This window comes from Triticum dicoccoides, chromosome 5B (assembly GCF_002162155.2).
Source record: "Triticum dicoccoides isolate Atlit2015 ecotype Zavitan chromosome 5B, WEW_v2.0, whole genome shotgun sequence".
Taxonomy (NCBI): Eukaryota; Viridiplantae; Streptophyta; class Magnoliopsida; order Poales; family Poaceae; genus Triticum; species Triticum dicoccoides.
Window position 1 is genome coordinate 120629064 of NC_041389.1, and position 12302 is coordinate 120641365.

Sequence of the window (12302 nt, forward strand, 5' to 3'; positions counted from 1 at the left end):
GCCCCCGTGCCTCCACGCCTTGTCCCGATCCGGGAGGATAGGAGCTCCTCCCGATCCAGTGCCGCCACCTGGGTCCGCCCACACTGCCTCGTCCCCGTCTCGCCGGAGCCCGCCACCCGCGCCACCCGTCGTCGCCGGCCACCACCACCGCGCACCTCGCCGACCCTGCTCCGCTCCGCCGGCCGCCGACCTTGCTGGCGCCTCGTGCGACCCCGCCGCCGTCCAAGCACGCCGCCGTGGCCTCCTCTTCGCCGGATGCGGTTTGGAGGCCACCGGATCCGCTGCCCGTGCCGTTCCCGGCCCCGCTAGGGTTCCCCTCAGCCGCCGCCATGGCCTCCTCCCCGTGAGGAGCACGGGAGGAGGACGATGCCTCGGCCTCGTGGGCCGGCCTCACCCTGGCCCCTCTCCGGCCCAGCTCCAGATCCGGCCTGTTTGGCCCAATGTGAGACGCCCTGTTTTTTTCCTGAAATTTGGCCGTCCCAGATTTTGCATATTATGTGTGCATCTTGTGTGCCTTGTAAGTTCGTGCTTGTGGCTCAATTTTGCATGCATGATATGTTAAAATGTTCATCTCAGAATGCTCTTCATGGTGGAGTAGTTTGCATTCATGTTACTATTAATGTTGATGCCTTAATCTTCGTTGCAAAACTGCTAAGTGATATAAACTACTGAAATCTACTGTTTGTTAACATCATGTATGCATCTTGCGAGTGCTATAACTTTGTCTTTGTTGATCCTATGATGATGATCTTGATATGCACATGTTTTTCTCTTCATGCTCTACATGTGCATGTGCTTTGCATTCATGTTAGGGTGCATCTTGATATCTTAATCCCTGTTGCAAAAGTGCATGTTGCTGTTAATTGCTGGAAACTGCTGTAACTTGCCTATTTGTCATTTTTATAACTTTTTCTGCGATTTTCTTTTGAGCATCACGTCTACATGTTTTAGGATAATAATCATGCCTTCTTTACAGGGGTGCAATCCATATATTTTTATATGCCCTGTTGTGAGTGCATCAAGCTTGTGAAGTGGGCTACTTGCTGTTAATGTACTGTCTTTGCTGAATCTGTCTTATCATGTTGCCATGTTTTCTTGATGCTACCAATTGATCCATGGATAATAGGGAGATTCTTAGTTGACATGTTTTGTTGTATATGTTATTCTCTATCATGTCATGCCTTTTTATGCCCTATATATGTCCTGTAGCATATGTTTTCATTGCCATGAACATGCCTATATGTTGTTCTAGATTTCTGTTAACTTCATGATGCCTTGTTGTGAGCTTGATATAGTTGTTGCATGCCCCTTTTGGAGATGCTCCAATTACATGTTTTGAAGTATGCTATGAGTACTCTGTTCACATGTCAAGTCTGATAATTTTGGATGTCATATGCCACTGTTTCATGCTTACAAACATGCTATCATAATGTTGCTGTTTTACACTTGCTGAAACTGTTTCAACATTCAATCTTGTCTGTTTAGTTCCTACTAATCCATGAGCCATATGCATATGATGCCATGATATTATTTTCTCTTTGTTATGTGTACTTCGATGATGTCCCCTTGGTTTCTATGTTTACTTGCTTTAGCTTGTCTCTTTCTTGCTCTCAAGTTGCCATCATATTAACTCTGCTCATGCATATGCTCCTGTGTTATAAAGTTGCATTTTCCATTGATCATATTGGTTTATTATTGATGCCTATGAACCTGAACCTTAATGATATTTGAATTTTGTTATTTGTACTTGAAGCGCATGTCATGTTTGTGCTCATAAGATTCATGTAGCATGTTGTTTTGATGTTTGCAAAGTGCCTACTTGTTGTTTTGGGCAGATTGTTGTTATATCTTGTTTGGAGTGTATGTGTTGCACCGTTGCTCCGTTTTGAGCATGATCTATATGAAACTTGCTTAATTGTGCATGTAGTTTCATCTTTTCATTTTGAATCCTTGTTTTGAGGTGTGTTCTTGATGTTTGAATGCATTTTGCATCAATGCCATGTTTAACTTGTTTTGCTCATATCTTCTAGGCCGTAGCTCCGAACTAAATGAACTTTATATGTAACTTGACTAAAAATTCGTGTTGATCATCTTGGTGCATCTTAACTTGCTGTTTAATGACTTGAACATAAGGTTTATTAAGATCTGGACCAATTTCGAAATTTGCATATGAGGACTTACCGGATTTGTTATATGTTGTTTCCGGCCTCATTTAAACTTGCTTTGATGTGTTGTTCTTGTTTGCATCATCTCTTGCCATGAGTGCATATAGCCTTGTCATGCATCATACTTGGTTGAGCATCATGTCATGTTTATGTGTCATGTGTTTACCATGTTGTTTGCTTCTTTTCGGTTGTGTTTCTTCTCAATAGTTCCTGTTTCGTTGTGATCGTGAGGATTCGTTCGACTACGCTTGGTTCGTCTTCGCCCATCATCTTCTTCATGGAATTGTTCTTCTTCCTAGTGGGATTTCAGGCAAGATGACCGTTACCCTGGATCTCACTACTATCATTGCTATGCTAGTTGCTTCCTTCTATCGCTATGCTGCGCTACCTACCACTTATTTATCAAGCCTCCCAAATTGCCATGTCATCCTCTAACCTTTTCACCCTTCCTAGCAAACCGTTGTTTGGCTATGTTACCACTTTTTCTCAGCCCCTCTTATAGCATTGTTAGTTGCAGGTGAAGTTGAAGATTGCTCCATGTTGGAACAGGATTATTTTGGGATATCACAATATCTCTTATTTTAATTAATGCATCTATATACTTGGTAAATGGTGGAAGGCTCGGTGAGGGAGTCCTGGACTAGGGGGTGTCCGGATAGCCAGACTATCATCATCCGCCGGACTCCAAGACTACGAAGATACAAGATTGAAGACTCCGTCCCGTGTCCGGATGGGACTTTCCTTGGCGTGGAAGGCAAGCTTGGCGATACGGATATGTAGATCTCCTACCATTGTAACCGACTCTGTGTAACCCTAGCCCTCTCTGGTGTCTATATAAACCGGAGGGTTTAGTCCGTAGGACACAACATACATTACAACAATCATACCATAGGCTAGCTTCTAGGGTTTAGCCTCCTTGATCTCGTGGTAGATCCACTCTTGTAATACACATCATCAATATTAATCAAGCAGGACGTAGGGTTTTACCTCCATCAAGAGAGCCCGAACCTGGGTAAAACATCGTGTCCCTCGTCTCCTGTTACCATCCGCCTAGACGCATAGTTCGGGACCCCCTACCCGAGATCCACCGGTTTTGACACCGACATTGGTGGTTTCATTGAGAGTTCCTCTGTGCCGTCGCTGATAGGAAGGATGCCTCCTCCCGTCTTCAAAGACAGTATTTTCACCAGTGGGGCCTTGGCCGCCGGCCAAACTATCCGGCTAGGTGGTTTTCTTATGACCGCCTGTCCGGCCACCGCTTCGACAATGACTTCTCAAGTCGTCAAAAGCAATCTTCACGTCAGCTCGGAACTTGCCGAGCGGCTGGATCCAATAGAGCTCTCATCTGTCAACGAGCTCTTGGATTGCATCGCCACCCTGGGAGTCACTTCAGACTACAATCAGATTGGGCTTAAAACCGATCTAAGAGAGATTAACTCTCCCCAGGTCACCCACCACGTCGCAGTGGTAGAGGAACAATGCGGCGACTCTTCTCCTGTGTTGAAAACTTGCCATGTCCGGGCTCCCGAACCCTCCATGCTGGATTCCCGCGGAGGGGCGGACTTCGATCAAGCACTGAACTTAAAGTCAGGCATCGGACCGGACTCGTTGGACAACGTCCAGCAATCCAAGCTTCCAAATTTGGAAACTTTCCGGCCATCAAGCCTTGAGACGGGTAGGGCTCCGGACTTAATTCCACCCACCCGCCCAGACATATGCGATCTATCTCTAATCTGGCAAGAGCCCACTGAAACAGTACATCACTACTGGGCCAGATTCCTCCTGGTTATGGACAGGATAAAGGACTGCCGAGAGGAAAACACAATCTCAATTTTTTGCAATAATTGCACGGACAAGGGAATCTTGAACGCCATCAGCCGTCGCGAAATTACACGCTTCACCGACCTGGCATCCATAGTACGAAAGTACTGTGCGATGGAGAGTTTCCGGAAAACCGAAAATCAGTTTTGGGACAATCCGGCCCCGAATACAACCCTAGTCCGCAACAAAAGGGTGCATTACACTCAGGCACCAGATACAAAAACCAAAAAGCAAAAACCCCATAAAGGGCATGGAACCGTGCTGGAGGGATGGCTTAGCGGACCCTGTAAAATTCACAGTATAGAAGGCGCCGTCCCAACACATATCCTTCGAGCATGTTGGATATTACGGCAGGTGGCCAAAAGTGGCGAGGAGCTTCTAGCCCCGGAAAACCACTCCAACAATACCGGTATGGTATCAACAGTCTTCGAGACTTTCGCATCAAATAATATGCGGAAATGAACAATCCGCAGCCTCGCCGAAGTCTACCAAGTAGCAACAACAAATCCATGGAGCGACACAGCCATCACCTTCAACGCCAGCGACGAACCTAAATTCCGAATAGCCCGAGCACCAGCCGCACTGGTACTTAGTCCAATAGTGGACGGCTTTCGACTTACAAAGGTCCTGATGGATGGCGGCAGCGGATTAAACCTCATCTACGAGGAAACTCTTCAAAAAATGGAAATAGACTGGAGCCGTATTGAGCGAAGCAGCACAACCTTCAGAGGAATAATCCCTAGCCGGGAAGCGCTGCACCGGAAAAATCACACTCGATGTGGTGTTCGGCTTGCCGGACAATTACAGATCCAAAGAAGTCACGTTCCAAGTGGCCCCGTTCAATAGCGGATATCACGCTATATTAGGACGAGAGGCATTCAAAATTTTTCAAGCCGTACCCCATTACGGGTACATGAAGCTCAAAATGCCTGGGCCCGGCGGAATAATCACTCTCGTTAGTCATCCAGACATAGCACTCCGTGCCGAAAACAAGACAGCCGCATTAGCCCTGGAGGCACTATCCGAAGCCCTAGCGGCAGAAGAACTCACCGCGCTACGCTCTACGGTGAATAGGGACGATGTGATACTCGATAAGAGATCCAAGTCCACCTCCTTTAAACCAGCGGACAAAATAGTAAAATTCCAGGTCCATCCAACGGACCCAACAAAGACGGCCTCCATCGGGGCACAATTGAACCCTGATGTAGACGCCGCACTGCAAGAATTCCTTCGGGAAAATTGGGACATTTTTGCCTGGCACCCTTCGGATATGCCCGGAATCCCACGCAGATTGGCAGAACACAGCCTAAACATCCAAAAAGGATTCAAGCCAGTCAAATAGGCTCTTCGATGATTTTCCGAACCCAAAAGACAGGCAATGGGAGAAGAGCTAGCCAAACTATTGGAAGCCGGATTCATCAGGGATATCAAACATCCGGATTGGCTAGCAAACCTGGTAATGGTACCAAAGAAGGACAAATCCTGGCGCCTATGCGTCGATTTCAAAGACCTCAACAAGGCTTGCCCAAAGGATCCCTTCCCCCTCCCCCGCATCGACCAGATAATCGATGCTACCGCAGGGCACGATTCATTGTGCTTCCTTGACGCATACTCCGGCTACCATCAAATTAGGATGGCGGAAGCGGATCAAGCCGCAACGGCATTCATCACTCCATATGGACCATTCTGCTTCAACACGATGCCCTTCGGACTTAAAAACGCCGGCGCAACATATCAGCACATGATTCAAACATGTCTGGCCACCCAGATCGGCAAAACAGTAGAGGCATACGTAGACGACGTAGTCGTCAAAACCAAACATGTCGAAACTCTAGTAGACGACTTGAGGCTCACATTCGACAACCTCAGAGCATATGACATCAAGCTGAATCCGGAAAAATGCATTTTCGGTGCACCAGCCGGAAAGCTACTGGGCTTCATTGTGTCCGGTAGAGGAATTGAAGCAAACCCAGCCATGATCCGAGCTCTATCACAGCTAGATATCCCAAAAGACCTCAAACAAATACAAAAATTGACTGGATGCATGGCAACTCTAAGCCGCTTTATCTCCCGTCTAGGAGAAAAGGCATTGCCCCTCTATCGCCTCCTTAGGCGCACCGAACACTTCGAGTGGACGGATGCTGCCACTGCTGGACTCGAAGAAATAAAAGCCATATTGGCAACAAATCTGGTCCTGGCTGCGCCCAACCTGGGCGAACCAATGTTATTATACATCGCAACAACACATCAAGTCGTAAGCGCGGTACTCGTCGTCGAACGAGAGACAGAAGGGCATAAATTCCCTCTTCAAAAACCAGTGTATTACGTATCCACTGTGTTAACCCCCTGCAGGTCCCGTTACCCGCACTATCAAAAGATAGTGTACGCGGTGTTCATGGCATCCCGGAAGCTCCGACACTACTTTCAAGAGTGTTCGATAATAGTGGCCTCCGAAGTACCACTCAACGACATTATAAACAACCGCGACGCGACAGGCAGGATTGCAAAATGGGCCATTGAGCTCTTACCATTCGATATAACTTACAAACCTCGGCGAGCTATAAAGTCACAAGTTTTGGCTGACTTTGTCGCTGAGTGGACCGAAGCCGAACTCCCTAAAGAGTACGGCGCATACTCCAATTGGATTATGCACTTCGACGGCTCTAAAATGTTGGCCGGATTGGGGGCTGGTGTCGTATTGACGTCCCCAACCGGAGACACAGTCCAATACGTACTCTAGATAATGTACACGGACTCTAACAACGCAGCCGAATACGAGGCCCTTTTACATGGCCTCCGGATGGCAATCTCCATGGGCATTCAACGCCTAGAGGTGCGCGGGGATTCAAACCTTGCAATATCCCAAATAAATGGAGACTTTGACGCCAAGGATCCGAAAATGGCAGCATATCGCAATGCTGTCCTAAAAATGTCAGCTCGGTTTGAAGGGCTTGAATTCCATCACGTAGCCCGGGATAATAACCAAGCAGCCGACATACTGGCACGCATCGGCGCAAAACGTGACGCCGTCCCTCCAAACATCTTCCTAGAACGGCTCTTCAAGCCATCCGTACTATGGGAATAGGAGTCCGGAAATAACAAACCGGAAAAAGCCGCACCAACCGGCGATTCAGCCGATGACATAACACCTTCAGCCCACGACATAATGGCAGTAATCGCCCCGTGGACAGAACCATTCCTAGCCTACTTGCTTAGGCAGGAACTTCCCGAAGACCAAAATGAGGCCCGCTGTATTGTCCGGCGATCTAAAGCCTACAAGGTCCATGAGGGAGAACTTTATAAGAAAAGCACAACCGGAGTCCTTCAAAGGTGTATCTCCGAAGAGGAAGGGCGAAACCTTCTGGCTGAAATTCATGTCGGACTAGGCGGACACCACGCCGCAGCTCGGGCCCTTGTAGGAAAGGCATTTCGTACATGATTTTATTGGCCGACGGCCCAGGCAGATGCTCAGGACTTAGTCCAAAGATGCGTCGGTTGTCAGCTCTTTGCTAACCAGAGCCATATGCCACCCACCGCCCTCAAAACTATACCCATTACCTGGCCGTTCGCGGTCTGGGGGCTTGACATGGTTGGACCCCTTAAAGGAGGAACCCACAAGCAAAGGTACCTATTGGTCATGGTGGACAAATTCACCAAATGGATAGAGGCCAAGCCAGTCAAAACAGCAGAGTCCGGACCAGTGATAGACTTTATCTCCGGGGTAGTACACCGTTTTGGTATCCCCCACAGCATCATCACCGATAACGGCACGAATTTTACGGCCGACGAGGTTAAATCATGGTGCAAAAATATGGGCATTAAGCTCGATTACGCTTCAGTCTATCATCCTCAAACCAACGGTCAAGTGGAACGAGCAAATGGTCTAATAATGAGCGGCATCAAACCCAGACTAGTGCGGTCACTTACGAAATCTGACACGCACTGGGTAGAGGAGCTCAACTCCGTACTCTGGGGGCTGCGGACAACACCCAACCGTACTACCGGATTCACACCATTTTTTATGGTGTACGGCGCAGAGGCAGTTCTGCCCTGCGACATCATTCGTGACTCACCTCGAGTGCGCATGTACGAAGAAAGAGAAGCCGAGCTGGATCGGCAGGACAGCTTGGATGCATTGGAGGAAGAACGTGACGTCGCCAAGGCTCGTTCCACATTCTATCAGCAGCAGGCTCGAAGATATCAAAGCAGAGAAGTACGGGCCAAGACTTACAACGTTGGCGAACTGGTTCTACGCCTGCCAGACAAGAAAAAGGACAAGCTCAAGCCCAAATGGGAGGGCCCCTTCATCGTCGATCAAGTCCTGACGGCGGAGCGTACCGTCTACGAAATGCGTCGGACAACCGACTCGAGCCGAACCCATGGAACGCAGCCCGCCTCCGAAGATTCTATGCCTAGCACCGGACTAAGAGTTCGTCCCCTTCCCCCGTTCAAATTTTTACACTTCAGCTATCTTTTGTTTCTCTTTCTTCTCTTAACCCTTTTACTAAAAAGCCCTTAAGGGCCTACTTGCACATTGTTCGCATACACTTGATGTGCCATCCGCACTCATTATACCTGGGGGCTTCTTTACCAGAAGCTTAATTATAAGGGCTTCATGCCCAGAACATGTGTCAAGCTTCCACATGTACCTTTTATTCACCATTATATGCATCGATATGACTCAAGTTTTGGCCAAGCTGGGTTGCGTGGCTCCTGTGCTTACCCCTACATTCCCGATTGTTCGGCTAGGAGGTAAAGGGAGCACCTCTGCGATTGTTACTGCCGGGTCAGCCGGATGTGTACCTCAGACTGGGTGAAGCCGAAAGCTAGCGTTCTTAAGGGAATATTCGGTCGGTGACTTGAAAGATGATTTTTTACCTACTTATTTATCTGCCCCCAGATGTTTTCTGCTCTTTTCACAGTCCGGACATGCACTTTAGGGCATGCCTCCCAGGGAAAGGAACCCTTAATGGAACTATTCTCCCTGGAAGATGTTTCTTACTAACCATGTAATATAACATAACTAGTTGGGCACTTGTCTGATAAAGCACTAATGACCCCTACGCCTGGTCTCCATGCATGCCCCGGTTGTTTTTTAACCGAGAAGGTATTCGGACACACTCCGGACTCTAGGGTCCCGAGGCTGAAGTGAAAAGGTCGGCAAATACAAACGATCTACAATCCGGCTAGAAGGCATTTTACATGTCATTTTAAAATACATTGTCACATTGACTGACTGTATTCCTCCTCAATCCCATCTAATAGGCTGTCCAATTTACAGTCCTGTTGGGAAAATTTAGCGGCCAACTCTACTTGGCAGTATACTAAACTCACAGGGATCTCCTTCCCGTCGGGCCCCATAGGTCCGACCTCGGCCATATGATTGGGATCCACCTTCTTGTACCGCGTCTTCACCATGGCCCAGGCCTCCCTGGCACCTTGGCGGCCGGCCGAAATCTTCCATAAACGGAAGCGCTGCCGCACTCCCTGAAGCTTCTCCACAAGCTCCCCAAGGCCTTCGGGTAGGGAGAGGGCTGGCCATAAAGCCTGGATGACGCCGCTCATTGCCTGCCGAACTCGTTCGAGCAGCTGCAACAGCTCGGGAAGTTGATCACCCGTAGATATGGGCATCTCCTGCGCAGGACGACCTGTGAGTATACCTACAGACATATATTGTCAATTGACTTCCTCGCCGAACTCTTCTTTTCAAAGGAGTTCGCTCAAGCACTTACTATAAATGCCGCGACGAAGCTGCTGATTCTCCTTAACGGAGCCGGACAGCTCGGCCCGGACGCCTTTCAGCTCTTCTCCAAGCTGGGTGTGGGCATCTTGGAGCTTGTTCCTTTCTTGCTGCACTCTATTCAGCACCTTCTCGCCGGCCTTCAGCTGGCGCAGTAGTTCTTGCCTGTCCGGATCTTGTCCGGCAGCACCTGCAATGTCATTATTAGACTTGCGGCACGCCGCACAGCGCTTATATTATTAAAATAATGTGTTACCAGGAGGGGTCTCTGTGTTTCCTCCTGCGGTAGCAAGTGCGGCCTCAAGTTGGGCCTTGCACTCTTGCAGCTCCTGAGACAGTTGGGCATTCTTCTCGGTAAGATCCTGCATTTCAAATGATCCTTAAATCAGTTAATATAACTACTTTAAGTCTCGGGGGCTACTGGCATATATAACTATTAAATTCTCTTACCCGTATGTCTTTTACACACTGCTCCGTGGCTCTGGTAAAACCATCTTGAGCAGCACGGAGGTGCGCATCCCCCGCGTTAAAGGCATTCAACGCCTCAGGGGAGAAGCACGCGTCACAAAATACTGTCTGGCGACGCCTATGGTTCATGGTGCTCTCCACCTCAGACTTGGTGGCGGACAGTCTGTCGGCATCCTCCGTTGGAGGAGTGTCCGGCTCGCGCCTTGCACTCGCCACCCCCTCCAGACCAGGTGCTGGAGCCTGACTAGTAGAGGTTGGATTGGCAACCTCCACGCCCGCAGTCCGGCGGGCGCTTTTTCTCCTACAAAAGTCATGAGCACTCAAACGCTTCCTAGGAACGTTGCTCCAAATAATGGACTGTGAGCTATACCTTTGCGGCGACGTTTTAGTCCGCGCCGCGCTCCTCTTCCGCCTGCTGGTCCGGACTGGCCTTTGTTGGTCAGCCGGCGCGGGCTCGGCTTCCCGCCCTGAAGGCGCTTCCTGCAAAACGCCATCGTATGCGAAGGTCAGAAATGAGCGAGGAAGAAATAATGGTGTCGGGACTTCGGTCACCATCAGCTGGGAAGCCGGATATAGTCCGGGGTAGTCAGCCGTAATGGCGACTAAAGCATTATCCATGCTGAGCTAGTGGAACACCCCGTCGATTAGCTCCACCTTTATGTCCGGATCCTCTTCGGAGGTCGGATCCTGGGATCTCTCTGGATCCTCAGGCTGCGGAGCTGGACTCCGCATGTCCTCCACAATCCGGCGCAGCTCCTGCGTCGAAAAATGCGATATAAGAAACCTAAACTTTGAAAGCATAGGTGGGGCACGTAAAGTGTCCGCTTACCCAAAGCCGAGGGTTATTCATGGAGAACCCATTCAACGGGTTCGTCTGGAGGAAGTCCTCCTTCTCTCCCTTGTACAGGTCGGACAGGATCTTCGCCAGGTCCTCGGCCGAACCCGGCCCTTTGCGGCCGTGACGGGTGGCATCGTCCTCCCCGTTAAAATCCCACATGGGGTGGCCCCTGTATTGCAGTGGCTGCACCCCCCGCGTAATGCTTGTTGCCATGACTCCAATCATGGTCAACCCGGAATGGGCCAGTAACCTTATCTGGCCCATCAGATAATGGACGCTCTTGTCTTCCTCCAGTTGGGGGCTCCGCGGACGCCAACTAAGGCGTTTCTGCAGAGGAGCATTACTGAACTCCGGGAGGCCGATCCGAACAGGGTCCGGCAGCGGAGCGTCTTCTATGTAAAACCATTCCGAAGGCTAGTCTTCGGACGCCTTCTTAGGGGTTCCGGATGAATATCCGGTCCCGGCAATGCGCCAAATTTCGGCGCCGCCCACTTGATATATGGACCCCTCGTGAGAGCGGGGTACGAGGCAGAACAACCTCTTCCACAACGTGAAATGGGGCTCGACGCCCAGGAATAGCTCACAAAGAGCTACGTAACCCGCAATATGCAGGATAGAGGCGGGCGTGAGGTGATGAAGCTGGAGTCCGTAGAACTCCAGGAGCCCGCGGAGGAACGGATGTACAGGAAATCCGAGCCCCCTTATCAGATAGGGGACGAAGCATACCCGCTCCCCTTTCTTGGGACTTGGGGTAGCCTCCGCTTGCTTCCCACCTTTGTAGGTGGCCAGCCCAGCTCGGACCGGAACCATGAAGGACGGAGGGAGATATCCCTCCGCCTGGAGCTTCACCAGCTCGTTGTGCGGAACAGAGCATCTCCTCCAATCTCCTGGCCGAGGGCTGGGAGCACGAGAAGAGGAACCGCGTTGACGGTCCATGATGGAATGGATTTTTTGGTCGGAGGCGCTTCGATGAGTACTTGTGGAAGGAAGATGGTGTGATTTGGATCTGGATTCTTGCCTCTCTTATAGGCAGATTATTTGCGCAGCTAGGAGGTAAAACATAAAAGGTACCCTGGCTTTTCGCATTCGTGCGACGCGTGGAAGAAGGCCATTATTGGGCGTGGAAGCCAAGAAGCGCAACATTGATAAGGAAGCCGGACACTGTTCGGCAGGTACATGGAACTTAAAGGAGAACCCGCCTTGCAACGCTGAAGACTATATACGCGCTGGACTTATCGTCATTGAAGCCTGGTTCGGGGGCTACTGAGGG